A 21,343-nucleotide genomic window follows, 5' to 3' on the forward strand; every position below is an offset into this window, starting at 1 on the left:
CTCCCCGCCCCCAACCCAAACCCAACCCAACAATAAAACCTTCGTGGATTTTTTTTTGCCCCACCCCCCCCCCCATTTCTTTTCTTTCATTATTTTTATTTCTTTACTATTTCTTTTTTTTCTTTTTTCTTTTTTTTTTTTTTTATTAACAAAAGAGTGTTACGGATATTAAACGCCAACCAGTCAGAGAAAGTTTCCACGATTTTCAACGATGCTGGGGCTACGGACGAATATACGCCAGGCTCTTCAGGATTAAAACGAGTAGTATAAGTGCAATACAGGATTCCCTTACACACACACACGTACACATACATACATTAGCAAATATCTAACACACCAATAGAAAAAGCAGTAACCATCCAGTATCCAGCAGCAGTCTCGTCTTCACAGTCTGTGCAATACACGTCGATGCATTCGCGTTTCATGCACATATGTGCAACCTACTACCACCCCCTTCACCCCCTTCACCCCCTCCCCCCTGCCCCGCACCATCCCTTATCCTCCAAATAAACTCTCGCCGCGAGTTGCGAACATTGGACCAACGATTTTCCAGAAAACTTCTTTTTATTTTTTTTTTTTATTTTCACAACCGGTTCCTGTATTCAAGCAATTAAACCGTTGCAACAAGTACACGATCCTATGAATTTGAAACCCAATTCGAATTAAATGCCAAAGATTTATCATACGATTTATTATTTGTTAATATTTTTTTTGTTAATTCAATTGCTAAATTTTTTAAATAAATTTTTCTTCAATTTTTTTAATTAATTGATTTGATTGATTGATAAATTAAACAAAGTAAAATGATATTTAGTAAAATCTTTTGTAAAGTAATGTTTGTTTCATTTTATTAAGCTGTTTCATTCATTAATAACTACCATTTTCTTTTTTTACGTATTACAAGTGGTTTTCAATTATCAAATCTAAATGGTCGTTCATTTTCTCGAATGACCAGAGTTTTTTTTTTATCAGTCTGTATCATCTATAAATATTATCTAAATTATCTTTGATTTTACTTTTATTTTTAACTGAGCTATTTTATAAATTTATTATAAATAGAGATTTAGATCTTGTTGAATAAAATGGTAATTGTAAAAAATAAAAAAAGTAAGGTTAGTTTGAAAAAAAAACCCCTGAAATAATTGAATTTCTATACATCGCCATCTATCGAAAACTTACAGTACTTAAAGACTCAAATAACCTTTAAATAATACCACAATTAAAATGGTATTGGGATCTCTAGCAGGGGCGTGCCATAGCAACTCGATCTATTTACTCTAATTTTAAATTTAGCCACCAGATAGCGTATTCAAGTGTTAAAGATCCCACGTGACGTAGCAAATTCGACCTATCTACTCTAATTTTGAATTTAGCCACCAGATAGCGTATTCAAGTGTTAAAGATCCCAATACATAAAATAATAATGCATGACAAAATATCAAAAGTAAGAGTCAGTTATGTCATATGTTATACAGCACCATCTACTGAGAACTTGCAGAACCTGGAGACCTAGATAACCTCTAAATAATGAAACCCTTAAATTAGCAATAAAAAAATATAAAATAAGCTAAAAATTGTGTTAAAATCAGCTGAGTAATTCCATACTTCATTGAATGCACCAGCAATGTGACACTGAATTTTTACATACATGTATATATTTTTGAATGTTGTGTTTGTCCGACTTATGTCAATCCAATTGAAAATTGAATTTACTTAAAGCCGTGAACTCTATTAGCAGTGTTCCTGTTTCTCAGTAAAATTACTCTTCTCTTTGACCTAACATCCGAGGACAGCAGCGAAGGTTTGTGACTCTAATGAAGTGCCAAACAAGTTTCCAGGACAGTCGCGAGAAACTACTGAACCAAGAAGTACTTGCAAGCTAGGAAGTTCCGCTATGTAGTAATGTCTATTCGAGTAACCCCAATGCGGGTGGTTTCGAAATTAGTGGAGCTATGTTACCGCATAGGAACGTTGAGCAACTTTCAGTAATGTATTCGGTTATATTCAATCTGTCAGTCTTTAGTTGTCCTACAAAACAGGGCCTATCAGTAAACTTTACTCGATCAATCTGTCCATAAATCCTTTATTGAAATTTTATTCATTAGTTTATTATTGTATTTTATATTAGATTAATATATTCATTATTATTATATTTATAGGTTATATTTTATATATATTATTATTTATAGGTTATATTCTTATATAGGTTATATATTGTATAGGTTATATTCTTTCATTTAAGTATTGTATTATTTTTATATTAATTATAATTATAATGATAAGTTATATTTTAAATATATATTATTAATTATAGGCTATATTTATAGGTTATATTTTTATAGGTTATATTTATAGGTTATATTCTTTCATATTTATGTTCTATTATTTTTATAATAATTAGAATTACATTTATAGGTTATATTTTTTCATATTTATGTGTTATATTATTTTTATATTAATTATAATTATATATATATAGGTTATATTTTTTCTTTTAGGTTATATTAATTTAATATATATTTTATTATTTATATTAATATAGTATATATAATATAATATAAATATTATAAATAATAGAGTATTTATTTTTTTTAATAAATTTTGTAGATATTACAATTTTAATATTATTTAAAAATTATTTTAGTAATTTAGTAAAAATTATTATTTAAAAATTGTTGACAATTGGTTATATTTAGAAATAGTCCCATGGTACGTTTAATATTAAAATTAAATTAATAAAATAATTAAACTTAGAATTTAGGTTATGTTTAGTATTTATTATTAAAAATAAATTTAAATTGAAATTTTAAGATTATTTACACAAATAATTTTAGTAATTTAGTAATAATTAGTCCTATAGTACATTTAATATTAAAAATGAACTAATGAAATAATTAAACTTAGAATTTAGGTTATGTTTAGTATTTATTATTAAAAATAAATTTAAATTGAAATTTTAATATTCTTTACACAAATAATTATAGTAATTTAGTAATAATTAGTCCTATAGTATATTTATTATTAAAAATGAGCTAATGAAATAATTAAACTTAGAATTTAGGTTATGTTTAGTATTTATTTTTCAAAATTTTAGTAATTTAGTAAAAATTAATTTCAAAACCAATTATTGACAATTGGTTACATTGAAATAGTCTCATATGGTACTTCTAATATTAAAATTAAACTAATAAAATAATAAAACTTAGAATTGAGGTTATGTTTAATTATAGAAACTTTTAATAACATACTCTATTATTATTTTCAATTAAAAAAAAAGTTCTTTTATAATATGAAATTATTATAATAGAAAATAATAGAATTATTTTCTATAGAAAATTTACTAGAATTTTGTGTAAAAATATAATAATAAAAATTGTTGAAATTATTACTTAGGTTATTACGAGTACTCTAATCTGTTGTATCTACACGTAACATTAAACGATATCAACTCTCCTTTCTGTGTGAAACTTTTTCTTTTGGCTGCTATCAAAGTTCGACTAACAAGTTTTTTGTTAACAATAACTATTACTTTGAAAATGAATTCGAAAATGAAAGAAAATCTGTCGAGTAATTAAACTTCGACCATTGAAGTGGGTGCTAGTGGTGGTGGTGGTGGTGGTGGTGTTGGTGTTGGTGGTGGGTAGTGGTGGTGGTAGACAAACTTTTATACTTAACTTTTATACTTGTAAACTTTTTCCTAAAGTGCTGGGTGTATTTTGTCGACAAGAGAATATCTGGTCATTGTGTGAAAATAAAAAAGTATGACAAGAAATTATTCAATTAATAAACTTTGTCGATAAAACGTTCCCAGATAGAATGAATGAATGAATAAATGAAAAAAAAAAAAAAATGAAAAAACAATTATGATCGATGAAAAAAAAAGTTCAAGATTATAAATACAATTGCGTTATTTAAAAATTCATATTTTTATATGATGTATTATTTATAATAAAAAAAAAAATTTAATAAATTAAAAATATCAAATTTGTGTTCGAAATAAATTCTTGGACATTGTTAATATTTCATTTTTATATAATTTTAAATTTTGAATATTTAATATCATAATTTGTAATAATATTTAATTTTTTATATAATTTAAAATTTTTAAAATAATAATAATAATAAATTTGTAATAAATTTTTATTGAAAGAAAAAGAAACCACGTTTGAATTTAAATAAGTGAATGAATATTACCTTTGAACCTAAATAATAAAAAAAAAACTAAAAATCGAATTATTATTGTCACACGTGAAATATGCAGAAAGGTGTGCAGAAATTTTGTAAAACCATAAAAGAAAAAGGATGTGTGGAATAATAATAATAATAATAACGCATTGGTAGCAGGTGCATCGAAATTTGGGACTATTATAAATCAATTCTAACGTTCAACGTTCTTTCTTCTTTATTTACGACTAGAAAATCGCAGATTCGATGTTAGTTATGCCAAAAAAAAAAAATCTCCCTTACCATAACAGTTTCTCAGAAAGCTAATATGGCAAAAGATAAAAAAAGAAAAAAGAAACGAAGATAGGAAATAAATCAATCGATATAAAAATGAACCCATTGAAACGAGTAATGAAACTGTCAATATATAATTTTAAATAGTGTGCTAAGATTAGAAGAAGAAAATTACAGAAAAAGAGAAAAATAAAGATAGAAAAAAACTGAACGAGTTTGGTTTCTCATCGACATTTCAAAATCACCTATTTTTATACAGAAATATGACATTTGCATAATTAGTATGGAAAACGAGGATCGATAGATAATTATTAGACTTGATCGAATATACATACACACGTAAGTTAAAAACTATATTTATAAGTGCTTATTAAATTCTAAAGAAGAAAAAGGAAAAATAGATAAAGTAATAGTACAATGTTGCATAAATATATTTATGTATACAATTATTTTGTTTCTAATTCTACGAATATTTCATCATATAAAATAGTATGTCAATTTGTTTCGTAATTAATTTAAAACAAAAAAAAAATAAAAGGAAATCAAGTAACGGAACAATGTTGCATACTATTATTTTCTTCTAATTCTACGAATATTTTACGTCATATATAATAGTAAGTCAATTTGTTTCGTATTTATATTAGAAAAAAAAATAAAGAAAAAGAAATAAAGTAATCGAACAATGTTGCATAAGTATATTATGCCTACAATTATTTTCTTTTGATTCTGCCAATATTTTTCGTCATATATAAATATAAAATAGAAGGTTAATTTGTTCGTATTTAATTTAGAAAAAAAAATAAAAATAAAAAGGATAAAATAACCATACAATGTTGCATACAATTATTTTCTTTTAATTCTACGAATATTTTACGTCATATATAATTGCAAGTCAATTTGTTTTGTATTTAAATTAGAAAAAAAATAAATAAAATAGATAAAGTAATTGAACAATGTTGCATAAGTATATTACGCCTACAATTATTTTCTTTTGATTCTGCGAATATTTTTCGTCATATATTTAAATAAAATAGAAGGTTAGTTTGTTCGTATTTAATTTAGAAAAAAAATAAAAATAAAAAGGATAAAATAACCATACAATGTTGCATACAATTATTTTCTTTTAATTCTACGAATATTTTACGTCATATATAATAGCAAATTAATATGTTTGTATTTAATTTAGAAAAAAAAGGAAAAGAAGAGAAAAAGGGATAAAGTAATCGAACAATGTTGCATACACTTACTTATTTCTAATTTTACGAATATTTTGCGTCATGTATATAAAATAGCAAGTTAATTTGTTCGTATTTAATTTAAAAACAAAAAAAAACAGAAGAAATTAATAAAAGCTTCATATAGAATAAAAATAAAAAAGAACAATCACATTTGAAATAAGAAAAGAAGTATGAACTATAAAGTTGAAATGACGAAACTATGAAGGGTACGCATATTTTTCAAACGACCTATCGTTTCACAATCTTCTACCCTTCAAGTAAAAATCACGTAATAGTAGTAGTAGTAGTAGTAGTAGTAGTAGTAGTAAGAAAATTCAACTGAGATCGAACGATGCAGAAGAAAATCTGAAAGACGGTTGGTTATGTTGGTGGTGGTAGTAAAAAGGAAAAGGGAGGGGATAGAAGTATGGATGATGAAGAAAGGTAAAGGTGGGGGAGGAAAAACCTCATTCGGCCACGGGATTTGTACGATCGTGAATTATGGCGGTAAGAAGAAGGAGTTACACATCGATCGACTAAAGAAAAAGCCAAAAAGGGTTTAACTATACTTATACCTATCGTAAATGTTACTGTACGCTGGTACGAGAATGGTAGTAGTAATGGTGGTGGTGGCGATTATGGTGGTGGTGGTGGTGGTGGTGGTGGTGGTAACTCTAATCGAACCGAAAGGATCTTTCGTATCCAAAGAACTAGAATAAATTGGACTGAAAAAGAACCTAAGTACAGGTAAAGGTTGCTAAAAAAAAAAGTTGAAATAAAAAGAAAAAGAAAAACAAAGGGATAATTGAGGGGGGAAAACAAAAATTCATCCAAAAATACAAATTCGAAATAAAAATACTAAATAAAAAAAAAAGAAATTAGGAATTACATGGGTATCGTTGTAAATCGATAGAAAGAAAAAAAAACACTCACACACACACACACATCGATTACTATAAGAAAAAAGGAATAAATATAATGGGTATAGGTGAAAAATTGAAAGATAGGACAAAAGGGTTTTATAGATGGAAGTGGGGCGAGAGGGGGGAGATAGGGGAGAGGGGGTGGAGGATAGGGGATGAGAGCAAAGCACGAAAGTAAAACACGGAATATTAATTGACGGATTTAATCTAATTATCACAGGTGAATCTAATTAACAAGGCTGGTGCTGCTGCTGCTGGTGCTGCTGTGCAAAAGCCGATGGCCTAGAGAACAAAACAAAAAAAAAAAAGAAAGAGAGAAAGAAAAAAGAAAGTCGAACAAAGTTTAATCCGAATAAAAAAATTCTTCCTTCCTCTCACACCTCGTGGAACATTCGAATTTTCTTCTTTTTTTTTTTTTTTATCGATGATTCGCAGTACGTGAAAAACGGTCGACATAACGAAATTAAATCCATACGAAAAATTCTTTCAGCCTTGTACAACACAACACGGTTGCAAGCGTTAGAAGAAGGGGTTGCACAATTTCTTTTTTTTTTTTTTTTTTTACTTTTTACTTTCGTTTTATCATCTCACGAATTTTATGTATTATCATGTTCTATTTTATTGTACTTTTCTATTATATTTGTCTTTCTTCTTAACCAATTATGAGAAAAAAAAAAATATACAACACATATACATAGAGATCATAAAAAAACCATTGGTGAAGAATGATCATGAAAAAAATATCATCATTTTCTTTTTTTCTTTCTTTTTTTTTTTCAAATATAAATTTAACCACAATTTTAAACAACCAATTAAAAGAATTTCACTAATATCATCCCCTGTCTCTCTCTCTCTGTCTATCTCTCTCTAGAATGTTTTATTACAGTACGTGAAAATATAATACATAGATGAACCCTTTCATTGTTTGACACCTCTTTGTTAGTCATTTGTTATTTGTTATTATTTTTTGGTTTGTTTAAAAGCAAATCCAGACAAGCACCTTCCCCTCCCCCCCCTCCACCGAACGACCACCCATCATCAACTTCAAACGCACGAATCCTCGAAATACACGCGAACGTGGTACGAACGATTCTTGATATACAGTAAATGTGGATCGGATTCTACGGTAGTTCTCAAACCGTTCTAATTACTCGAGGCTGCCTAGTCATTAGTATGAATAAGTAAACGTCTCTCTACCGTAACGCCGCGAGGAATTAAAGTCTTTTAATTAAAAGGTCTTTTTACGGTGAATTTAAATTGCCTGATTTTCCAGAGTTACCCTCTCTTCTTCCCCAGTTTACCCTCTCTCTCTCTGTCTCTCTCTCTCTCTTTCTATCTTTCTATCTTTCTCTCTTAACTCTCTTTCTCTTTTCTGTAAACAGATACAATTTACTTCTGTTACCGCCCATTGGGTTTGTGTTCTTAAATCCCCATAACGTTCAAGAAGAATTTCTTCATTTTTTTTCTATTTTTTTCTATTTTTTGTTTTTTTTTTTTTGTTTTCTTTTCTTCTTCCATCGTAAAACGAACGAAGTTCTGACGTTAAAAATAAAAAAGAAATGAAACTGAATAAAATTACTAGAAGACTAAAAGAGAAATTACTATAATGTTACGATTAATTTTTGCGTGGTTAACCTCAAAAGTTATTTTTAAGAATTGTGTCTTATTAAATCCCTATAACGTTCGGAAAAAGAAGAATTTCTTTAAATTTTTGTGCTACAATGTTCCATCGTAAAACAAATGAAATTAAAACGTAAAAAAGAAACAAAAATTAAACTAAATAAAATTATTATAAGACTCAAGGAAAAATTACTAGAATATTACTATAAATTGTACATGGTTAACCTAAAAGAAATTTTAAAAAAGTTTACTGTATTTCAAAATGTTTCTTTTTTGGAATCCTTGTAACAACTCCTACTCAAAAATTATTATTATTATTATTATTATTATTATTATTAATTATATAAATACTAATTACTATTATTAAAATTACTATAAATGTTACAATAAATTGTGCATGGTTAACCTAAAAATAATTTTAAGAATATTACTGTCTTTCAAAATGTTTCCTTTTTTTTTCCGAATTCTTTTTAACAACTCGTACTCAAAAATCATAATCATAATCATAATCATAATCATAATCATTATTTTTTTAAAAGACTATTAAAATATTTAGGTTGTAATTAGGCATTTCTCATCCTCATCCCTTTGAAGAGTTAAATGATCCCTACACTCTTTTCCCTTTTTTTTTTTAACAAGTCTAAAAAGAAACTTTGATTCTTTACGTTTGCAGGAAACTTTCGATAAAAGGGTTAAACATCCGGGTTTGACCTTATTTAAAGAGACTGTTTGCTACCGTACTAGGGTGGATAATAATCAAGGGCGTTGAAGGGATCCTTAATTTGTCGTCTAAGAAAAAGAAAAAGTAGAAGAAGAAGAAGAAGAAGAAGAAGAAGAGGAGAAATCGTCAAATGTAATTAAAGTTCTTGAGGAATCTCCAGAAAGGTTTTAAAGATACATACAAGCATACATATACATACACATACGTAAGTATATATATACTAGGATGTTTAGGGCATGCGTTGATGTGGTTTGGTTATTAAATGTTAATTTAATATAATTCTAAATTATTTAATAAATTAAAACAACGCACAAAATAATATTACAATTAGAATACAATAAATAAAATAATAATGCACGAAAAAATAGAAAAAGGAAAGGTTAGTTTTGTCATATGTAAATCTGAAAACCGTATGACGTGAATATAGCAAAATAATTGGATGATAATATAGCGCCATCTACTAAAAACTTGCAGTATCTAAAAACCTAGATAACCTTTAAAATAATAAATCCTTAAATAAGCAATAAAAAATACAAAACAATAAAAAATAATTTAATTGTAATACAGTGCCATCATCTATCGAAATTTTTCAGTACCTAAAGACACAGATAACCTCAAACTAATAAATCTTTAAAATATCGATAAAAAATACAAAATAAACGCGATGAAAACCATCTTAGATTCTAAATTGAGACAAACTACACAAAATAAATCAAAATTGTATTAAAATCAATTCAGTAATTTCGATATATATAAACATATATCGAACAAGAATGCATGAATCGCATTATCGATGAATATTTTCAGTGTTTACGTATGCAACGTTCCTAGTATCTCGTAAATTTATCGAAGATTCAAGAGAAGAGGTAAGAAGGTGTTCAGGGATGTATTGGCATCTCTATGGTATGTACATCTCTCTAACGTCAATGGGGAATACCATAGACTTCGACAGACTCCGGATATATATATATATATATATAACCTTAATATTACATCCCCCAAGCTTTCTCCCTGTGGTGAACTACGAACAACCAACCCATAAGCAAGCACCTAAAACCCTTGCCGTAAATGGGAACACACCATGGAGGATGTGATGCCATGCCTTTTGCTATATACCCCCTAGAGAATCACTGAAGAAGATTTGATTTTCTGTATACATAGGGAAACCCCTACTTCTACCACTACTACTATCTATTTACTTATTTCCATATAGTAACTTTGAAATCCGTGACATTAGCATTAAATAAGACAAAATTTTTGTGTTGTGAACAATATGGATAAATGGAATGGGAAAATAATAAAAATAACTATTAAATTGTTTTAAATCGATATAATGGGACTTACTTCTATTCATTATACTAGAAAATATTTTACTATAAAATTATTCTATTAATATTATTATTATTAGTAGTAGTAGTACTTGGTTATGTTATTCCTAACTTCACACACTAAAAAAGGTTATGTTGTTTGTTCTCTGGAAACAGCTTTATTAAACGTAATTTAATAAATAAAATAATAAAATATATAATGAGACTTCTTTCTATTAATTATACTAAAACATATTTTATTATAAAATTACCTAGCAATTATTATTAATATTATTATTATTAGTAGTACTTGGTTATGTTATTCCTAACTTCACACACTAAAAAATGCTATTTTATTTGTTCTCTGGAAACAGTTTTATTAAACGTAATTTAATAAATAAAATAATAAAATATAATGGGACTTTGTTCTATTAATTATACTCTCTAGAAAATATTTTACTATAAAATTATATTCCTACTATTATTACTATTAGTAGTACTTGGTTATGTTATTCCTAACTTCACACACTACAAAATGCTATTTTATTTGTTCTCTGGAAACAGTTTTATTAAACGTAATTTAATAAATAAAATAATAAAATATAATGGGACTTCTTTCTATTAATTATACTTTCTAGAAAATATTTTACTATAAAATTATTTTCTTACTATTATTATTAGTAGTAGTACTTGGTTATGTTATTCCTAACTTCACAGATTCAAAGAACTCGTAACTTCACATTCAATACTCACACTTTTATTAAACGTTTATTAAAAATAATTTAATAAATATAATAATATAATAAAACATTATAAATTAATAATATATATTTACTAAACTATTATACCCTACAAATATATTCATTTTAAACAAATCAATCGAATTTGTTTCCAAATAAGATACCTATTTACAATCAGACAATTCTATTTGTTCGAAATATATACTCATGGTGTTTTCAGAACAAGAATCAATGTTTAACGATAAACGAGTAGTAGAATCTTAAGTTGGTATAGTAACAGAATATATATATAGTCAATGACTTGGTGGAAAATTTAGATCGAGTTACGATGGTTTGGTGAGAGAAAGGATGGGAATTGTTAGCGTTAGAGTAGGATAAAAGATAAAATGAGGGTTCACGGGGGTTGGATGAGACGTAAAAGGGGAAATTCTAGTATTTCTCTCAGAGTCAGACAGGCCGTTGAATTTCCTTACAATGAGATTAAATTCAACTCTAAGGGCAAACTAAAAGGGTGGAGGGAGGTTCTGACTGTTACCTACAACCAAGAATCGTAGGGTGGTTCTGGTTATCCAATCGTTATCACTGTAATTAATGCCACTAAGATGGTCGTACCAAAGCTATCCAACCCCTTACCTCATCTTTCACCAAACCCCCTAAGAAGAAGAAGAAGAAGTACTCTCGATTGGTTCAACTGATGAGAGAAAACCGATGAAATATCTTGTAATTTGAAGGAACTTCTTTTTAACCCTCGCGTAACCAAAAGTGGTAAAAGGACGACTCTACGAAAGGGAAGAGGAAAAAAAAATAAAAGGGTGTACAAGAGAAGAATGATTTATAGAGAAAAAGAAACGAAAAGGGTGGGGATGAAAAAAAAAACAAGTGAAAAGAGAGAGATAGAGACAAAGATGAAGGTAAAAGAAAGTTAAAGAAAGAGAGAAAAATCGAGAAAACTGAAGTAGAATATGAGACTGGCAAAGACGAATCGCGATGAAGAAGAAGAAGAAGAAAAAAAAAAAAAGAAGAAGAAGAAGAAGAGAGAGAAAGAAAAAAAAAATGAAAGGGGGCCAACCGAGCTATGTCTGAGAAGTCTCATTAATTACCACACAGAAACCACTTTTCTTCATAATGAAAAATGACCGTGAAAAAGAGAGCAAGCAGGTATGTAACGTTTGCTTATCGATTTAAAAAAAAAAAAAAGAAAAAAAAAACCCCCTCACCCATATTCTTGTTGTATATTTTTTTGTTTTTATTTCTTCGTTCACATTTTGATTTATTTTATCACGTTACTAGAGAAAGAAGGATAAAGTAACAAAAGAGAGAGAGAGAGAGAGAGATAAATTTGATATCTCGGTAATAACACAAGAATTCCAAGCCAAAGTTACGCCATAACGAAAGAGATGAGCAAAGCAAAAGGGATGGGAAAGAAAAGGGGTTGGGGGTTAGTATTGGGATTGAAGGGGAGGGTTTCATACGCGAACCGAAACACCCAGTGTTAACGATGAACGATAGGGAAAGAAAAGAAGAGAGGAAAAGAATAATTAAGGGCTCGTAAATATATTTCAACGAAGGGGTTGAGGGAGGACAGATTTTTCTAACAAGCTAATAAAAAGCGAAAAACTCATGGGGGACCTTTGAACGCGTTCATTATTCTTAACACAAATGAAAACTATGGTGAAAAAAATGATGTGCAGTAAGAACTCACACTTATAGGTATCGTTTTCCATTAATCACGAAAACAAACAACCATTCCCTTTCTCATATTTTCTATACATACATATACATACATACATATACTAGGATGCTTCAGACACGTGTTGTTGTAGCTTTTTTATGCAATGTTGATTTAATATAATACTAAACTAATCAATGCAGTCAAATTAAATATACGAAAAAATAGAAACAGTTAGGTTATGTTGGATATAAACCTGAAAAAAAAAGTACAACGTGAATATATCCAAATAATCGAATTCTAATACAGCACCACCTACTGAAAATTTAAAGTACTTAGAGACCTATGTAATCTCTCAATAATAAGTCCTTAAATTAGCAATAGAAAATAACAAATAATTACGATAAAAATTATCCTATATAAAGGAAATACTTTTTATCATTAATAAAACTTTGTATAATACATTTTTATAAACAATATCGAATATGTTATTACATCAAATATCGAGCAAACGTGTTCCACTAGATTTGTTCTTTATGTTTTCATATTTTCATTCAAATAAAATTTCTGTTACACTCGGGGCTAGAAAAAAAAGGGGAAATAATAAAACGATAATATAAAATGAAACACATAGGAAAACAAATGTATTGAGAAGATAACCTTATACATATATATATATATATATATATGTGTATATGTATGAAACATATCTCTTGGAAATATCGAGAACACGTGCGAACAAGGAGTTTGAATTTACGAGGAACCGACAACAATCATGATTCGTCATGACGATGATCGTAAACTGAGAATAGATATCCCATCCATCGAAGCTAACCATTACGCACCAGCAGCAGACAATTGTATTGTCATATCGGTTATACGGTATAACCGCGAGGACACGTCGTTAACACCACTCTCTATGGTTAAATAACGTTCATCTCGAATACACGATACACCAAGTTCTGTTTCCGTTCTGTCGATTGCAAATAATCATTTATTTACACGGGTCTTAAATATATACCCTATTTCAAATCAAAATTAAATATTAAAGGTATTTACATACGTATGTATTCACCATATATACATATTTTTATAAAAAGAGATCAAAGTATCAGACTGATATATTAAGTCTCATAAGTTGTAACTTACTTAGTAAGTGACTGTAATATTTTATTAAATAATTGAATAATTCATAATTTCTCATATATTTCTAGTTAAACCAGACAAACTCAGCTCATGGTTGCTATCTAGGTGCTTCAAAATCAGGATATACAGAACAATCATCCTACCAGTAATCCTTTATGGTAACGAAACGTAGTCACTTACGTCACGGGACGAAAAGAAATTGAAGCTTTTCGAAAATAAAGTTGTTCGTCAAATCTTCGGGTGCAAAACGCGATGAGGAAACTGCCGAATCGGAGAAAACCCCATAACGTAGAAGTACACCTGACTGTACAACAAAACTGGACATCATTAACGTCGTAAAATCGCGCCGATTAAGATGGGCAGGTCACGTGGCACGCATGGGGGTGAATCGAACGGTGTATAAAATACTGATCGGTATAGCAACGGGAAAAGACCACTGGGTAGACCGAAACGTGGATGGGAGGACAATATTGGTTCGGGATCTTAAAGAAGTGGGCTACGAAGACCGCGAATGGACAGGGTCAAGCTCAGGGATGGGAACACTGGGCGGGGTTTGGTATTTGTGGCGATGAAATGACTGACTGACTGACTAACAGAATGAATGACTGACTGATTCTGACTGACTGATTTTGACTGACTTATTATGACAGGTTGCAACATTGGGATGAGTTAAAACAATAGTACCGAACATACAACTTCTGTCAACTTGTTAAAAGTTACTTTACAGTTTTTGATAACACATATTTTCCTTAGTATTCCTTTGGTATTTGTGGCAATGAACTTTCCAGTTTTTAATGCCAATAAATAATAATAATAATGATTTAATACTATGAAGTAACTATTTTTGATAGTCATTCCAATTGAGAACATTTTGAAATCTCGTTAGAGTATGATCAAAGTTTAAGATACGTTCGTTGTCGTAGTAGTAGTCAGGGTCGGGATCAAGATGTTTTCGAACGTTATCCTCCTCCATCTCCACCTCCACTTCCACCTTCTTCTCCACCTTTCCCTTCATCTCACTTTCTGATCTTGTTCACGTGGCTCGAGTGTGTAACCAACGATGTTTTTCATCCCCACCCCTTCACGTTGAGTGTCTCTCACGTTAGTAACGCGTAAACGTAAGCTTGGGTTATAACACCGAGTAGCAGGGTTGAAGGGAAAAAAACATCAAAATAGGATAAGGGATGGAAAACTAGGAAGACAAAGATAAAAGTAAAAAAAAAAAGGGGAAAGGAAAAAAAAACCTAGGGAGTTTTAGGATTACCAACCGTTGACGTGAAAACACCTAAAGAAGAGACAAGTTAACACCACCACCATAACCACCACTACTACCATCATCTCCATCACTACCCACCCATACATCGATGGAAACTTAACCCTCGTTCGAAGGAAAAATGTTTCTTTCCTCAAACTACGTACACCTATGTTCACCAATACCCAATACTTTAGTAGTAGTAGTAGTGGTATGACACACTCAACCCGTTATTTTACGAAATTACAAAAAGTAACCCCGTAGACCGACAGTTTTCAACGTCGTTGAAAAGGACCAAACTTCCTTCCTTCGTTTCGATACGTATCTTCTCCCTTCGACCCTTCTTCTTCAACGAAAATTACCAAATCCCGAAAGACCTGCTTCCTTCCTTCCTTGCTTGCTTGCTTGGTTGCTTGCTCGAGAAAAAAAAACGAAAAAGGAAAAAAAAAAGAAAAATGTTTTTTACGATGCGTAGAATCTTTCTGAGAAAAAAGAAAAAAAAAGAAAAAAAAAACATTAAGGGTACGTTCTCTCTCGTAAAAATTCAAGAAAATAACTAAATAAATATAAAAATTTTTTTAAAATTATTAAATTATATAAATAATACATCAAATTTCAAATTAATAAATAAATAATGAGAAGGACTCTTCTTCTTCTTCTTCTTCTTCTTTTTCTTCTTTTTTGTACATCTTACATCTCAATATTTTTTTAACATTTCTTTTTAACATTAATCTTTTAACAAAATTTAACATATATACATATATACTGGGTGTCTCATAAAACTCCTCCATTCACGATTTTTCAAGTATTTGCGACAACCTGATAAAAAAAGAAAAAAATACTTTAAACGAAAGTTATGATCTGTTTTTTAATTGGATTATACATTGCTACATTGCAATAAAAAAAAAAAAAAAAAAAAACAGTTTAAAAATATTTTTTTTTGGTAATGTTTTTTAAAGCTACTTTTCATTTTTTAAATGACACACCAGTATTATAAAAATTATTATTAATACGAATTCAACGAACCATGTATCAAGTATACTATGACCTTATATATATATATATATATATTTATTCGGTGGTACCTTTTATATATTTTTTTGTTCTTCTTTTCTTTTCTTCGTATCAAGATCAAGGAATATTTTATGTTCGTACGAGGTTGGAATAACCGATTCATTATTTTTTTCTTCCCGTTACGTTTAACAGTCTTCTTCGTAAGAGAATCCAACGAGGTTCTCACCCAACCCCCACCATTCCACCTAGTCGTCGTTAAAGAAAGACGCAAGATGAATTATGGAATTATATCGAGAATAAATTGCAAGAGGATTCTTTTCATTTTAACCGGTTCGAGAATCAGAAAAACAAAAGAATAAGAATAAGAAAAAAAAGAAGAAGAAGAAGAAGGAATCAGACGATATTTTCAGCACGAAATAATTAGACGTGATTGAATGTCTATCACGTGGCATTCGCGCAATCATCTGATGGAATATCGATCAGGTTTTTTTTTTTTTTTAACTGTATAAATTCCCTCTGTGTATTACGTACGTAGTGGAGAAGAAGAAAGTAATTATACGTACGCCAGATGTTGCTAATTATTATCGACGATCACACAGCAGTAAACAGTAACAGCAACAGTAACAGCACTACACACACACACACACAGCAGCAGCAGCAGCAGCAGACAAAAGCCATTGATCTTTCCATCAAACTAATTATCCTAACCTGGTAGTCATGGGGAAAACAGTTTACACCTTTTTTTATTGTATACTTTGGATCGTAATGAGAAATGAGTAAAGTTGCACACTTTCTTCTTTCTATAATCTTTTTTTTTCTGTAATAATTTAAACAAAAAAGAACCTATAGAATATCATCACTGACCACTATGGGGAATTGCAGAAGCAACAATGTGAATTATACAACAAAAATCTAACCCATAAGTCAACGAATCAATGATTATTTCGTATTTAAATACTCGTAACAATTAAAGGCAGATAAAATTTTAGGTTAGGTACGTCCAACTGTAATTCAATTAACACTAAACACCATGCATACGAGTATTCTTTTAAAAAGTAAGAATAAAGTAGAAATAAAGTTGAATATGAAAAGAGTGTATAATAGTAACAGGTAGCAAACGACGAAGGTTAGAGGAAAATGGGAATGAGGTTAAAGCAAGGGCTTGCTGAACTCAGGACCGTATTATATATCATGCGGTAATGGTCCCGTTGCGGAACGAAGAGTACAGGGAAACGACAACGGTGTTCTAAAATATCCTAGGAGGGCCACACTTCCCCTTATCCCAACCCCAACCCCAACCCCTTTGCCCTTACCGTGTGCTCACTGCGGCCTGACGTGAAAATAATAGCCTTTCTGAATTAGACTACCACGAGGGAGAGAGAGAAAGGATGATGGTGGACCCTTGACAACGACTTTGCCATCTCGATTACGTTTTCCTTCAACCTAAAAATCTTCTGAAACACCTACGCACCCTTTTGCTTCTTCTCTTTACACATTAATGATAATTTTGATATTGTTGTAGATAGAAAAATTTCATGATGCTTTTATTCAGCTCGCGGTTGCTGTCTAGGTGCTTCAAAATCAGGATATGCAGGACAATCATCCTACCGGTAGTCCTTTATGGTACCCAAACATGGTCACTTACGTCACGGGACGAAATGAAATTGAAGCTTTTCGAAAATAAAGTCGTTCGTCAAATCTTCGAGTGCAAAAGACGATGAGGAAAGACTGACTGACTGATTAACTGAATGAATGACTGACTGAAGGAATAACTGAATGTCTGACTGACTGAATGAATGACTGAATGTCTGACTGACTGACTAAATGACTGAATGTCTGACTGACTGACTAAATGACTGAATGTTCGACTGACTGACTAAATAACTGAATGTCTAACTGACTTATTCTGACTAAATAACTGAATGTCTGACTGACTTATTCGTACTGACTGACTGATTCTGACTGACTGTCTGAGTCTGACTGACTGACTGACTGTCTGAGTCTGACTGACTGACTGACTGATTCTGACTGACTAAATGACTGAATGTCTGACTGACTGATTTTGACTGACTGAATAATAGAAAAATGTCATGAAACGATGATTCGTGTGGTTATTCACGAAACTAACAAAACATGTGAGAAACAACGGGTTGGTCTCCACTGCAGTTGTTAAAAGTTATGTCAACTAACAGTGGTGTACATACGTGGGAATGTTTACGTTCAAAAGCCCACCTGTGTGAGAAAGTAGTCGAGACGAAAAGAAAGCAAAGAAACTTTTTTTTTAAGAAGAACAAGAAAAAGAAGAAGAAGAAGAAGAAGTTGTTGCACCATCGTCTTTTTCTCTCGGTGATCTTCTTCGTCGTTTACCAAACTACTTTTCTAAACTTTGAAATTCCTTCGAAGGGTGGGAGTTGATAGGAGAGGGAGTGGGGGGGGGCTGAAATAGGAAAAAGCTTCAACGTTTACGAGAAATGACAAAATTTACATGCGAGCAATCTCGATCAGCACCAGTGTTCCAATTTTTTTTTTTTCATCATGAAATTGAACGTACTAAAAGTCTGTATAAATTAAAATTAATAACATTAATAATATAATAAATATTTTAAATAAATAAATTATTTAAAAAATTGCAATAAATACAGTGAACTAACCCTTTGTGTAAAATAAATTCGTGTTACATTTATATTGAATCCCTTAACATTATTTCTTATTTCATATTTTCCAAAAGATTTCTATCAGCCAATCATATCTCGAGTAAATTTTCTTTTTCTTTTTTGTATTACTCATTTTACCTGCACCACAATTTCTTCATTTATTATTTTCATCCATCACTTTTTCATTACCATTTCCTGCTCCAAGTTTGTTATTCATTTCTCAATGAACATTACTATCTTCGGTGTGGTAAATTACAATTACGAGAATACAAGCCTGCTCTCGGAACATTAAACAACAGCCATGGTTCAAGCTTTAAATAAAATGAAAAAGTGTAAATAAAAGAGAAAGAGAAAGAGAAAGAGAGAAAACGAGAAAATGAATGTAGGTGGGTTTGATTAATGCACTACGACAGGGAGTGGGGGGAGATGTGCAAGTCGACATAACCACAGACCTAACCTATAATTTCTGATCAGCATAAATCTATCCTTTAGGTTGGACCCTCCTCTTAAAGGACCTCCTTTGAACATATATATATATCTCTTTATGTGTGTACGTGTGTGTACGAGAAAGAGAAAGAGAACGCACGTACGCTGGTTTCCAGGGTCAAAGTTAACGCATACTACCACCTACCAGCCACCCCCCCCACCCATTACACAGGGTACTATGAATGTCCCTTGAGTAACGTTCTCCCTTGTCTGAAATGTGTTAGGGCTAAAGCCCTGGGACAACTTTGAGCCGGTGTTATCGGACGACCAATGAGAAGCGACAAGATCAAAAGTCCCGTTAGTGGATAGTACGAATTGCAAATTAGCTTTGCAATATTCTGAAGGGTAATAACTTTCGAATGTGGTTTAGGATAATATACAAAGTACAAGGTTACATTCCCTTTTCTAACGTCATTTTCAAAGCCGAAAAAATTGATACTCCGACGTGAGGATTAGGATTGGTAGCATCAAACACAAGATAGGAGGGAAGGGTGTGCACAGATGCCAGGAACAAATTTGAAACTCAAATGACTCTCGGTATCCTGAATTCGTTATCATCGTTTAACGAAAGAAAAAAAATCGCTGGGGATTTCGTAGAGGTGGATTTTAGAATACGGAGATGTGGGTGCCATTATTTAGTCCATGGCGGTGGTCACCATCAACCCTCTAACTGCTATTCGAAATCCCAACAAAACAGCCCGTGTGCAGCATCCGTGTGATTCCTTGGTTCTATGAATTCCATTGAAGCGTTGCAACATAACATCAAACGAGAATTACTTTTTTGTTTTATTGTTATCATCAAAAACAAAAAAATAAATAAATATATATTTGTTATAAAACGTTGATTAAATATAATTCTAAATTATTTAATATAAAATCAAAATTTAAACTGTCCAAAAATATATTTCTTCTCATCTTTAAACAATTTTCTTACAAAAAGCTGACTAGTCAGTCCTAGTATTAAAACCCTAGGAAGAGAGAGAGTATGTTTGCGGGTCGCAGCACGAGCAGCAGGTTCGTTTGTTTGTCTCGTACAAACAAATGTTGGTAGGGAGTTGTTACCTGCAGAGATTTCGCGAACGGGAAACAAGCATAGGAAGCTAAATTTGTATGCATGAATATATACAGAAAAGGTATGGTAAAACTTTCAATTATAGTTTCAATTGCAAAAGATGAAAAGAAAGTAAAAAGAAAATAGTGTAAAGAGAGAATGAGAAAGAGAGTGAAAGAAAAATACAACTACTACCACCTAAAATTCTATGTCAGTTCGAAAACGCACGGAAAACAAGTTTGGTCTTTAGTGTTTGTTCTTTCGATCGGTTCCTGAGGTCGTTTTAAGTGTAGGGATTTGATTTCTCTTGACGCTTAAAGAGCTAACGCTAATTATTCGACGAATTACACCATTAGGAAAGTTTCACCACCCTATAGGGGTGGTGCACCAAGCAGACAGGCAGGCAGGCAGCACGAGAATCGAGTGCCAAGAGAAACGTTCTAGGATAGTTCCTAGACTCGTTACGTACATTTCACGTTGAGTATCAAATCGAATTTCTGCGGTCGTGCACAAATTCAAATTACTTTTGAAAGCTAACTTCTTCTTCATCTTCTTCTGCCAAGGGATCACCGAATCGACAGATTACCAAAGACGACCAAATTTTCTTCTCATATTACGTTAGATGAATAAGCTGATTATTATTATTATTATTAATTGGCATTAGAAACTGGTAAGTTTATTGTCCCAAATACAAAATTCCACCAGTGTTCTCAACCCTGAGTCATTCGTCAGTCAGAATCAGTCAGTCAGTCAGTTTCATTGCCACAAATACCAAACCCCGCCAAGTGTTCCCATCCCTGAACTTAACCCTGTCCACTCGCGGTCTTTGTAGCCCACTTCCTTAAGATCCCGAACCAATATTGTCCTCCCATCTACTATGTCGTTTTTTCCCGTTCGGTATACCGATCAGTATTTTATGCACCGTTCGATCCACCCCCATGCGTGCCACGTGACCTGCCCATCTTAATTAGTGCAATTTTACGACGTTAATGATGTCCGGTTTTGTTGTACAGTCAGGTGTACTTCTACGTTATGGGGTTTTCTCCATTCGGCCGTTTCCTCATCTCATTTTGCACCCGTGACGT

The 21,343-nt window shown here is 31.0% G+C and overlaps 2 protein-coding genes across 7 annotated transcripts in view; one reads left to right on the plus strand and one right to left on the minus strand.

Moving 5' to 3' along the window:
- Positions 1-21,343, minus strand: part of hiw (MYC binding protein highwire) — a 220,257-nt gene that overhangs the window by 130,297 nt on the left and 68,617 nt on the right. The window lies entirely within an intron of this gene.
- Positions 1-21,343, plus strand: part of LOC107069312 (uncharacterized) — a 111,980-nt gene that overhangs the window by 32,151 nt on the left and 58,486 nt on the right. The window contains exon 2 of the mRNA XM_089174333.1: positions 8,892-9,144. The gene's annotated coding sequence lies outside the window, so the exon portion shown is untranslated. The remainder of the gene's footprint in view (positions 1-8,891; positions 9,145-21,343) is intronic.

Source organism: Polistes dominula, unplaced genomic scaffold, assembly GCF_049000335.1.
Source record: "Polistes dominula isolate Pdom_NZ unplaced genomic scaffold, Pdom_raw_medaka contig_83, whole genome shotgun sequence".
NCBI lineage: Eukaryota > Metazoa > Arthropoda > Insecta > Hymenoptera > Vespidae > Polistes > Polistes dominula.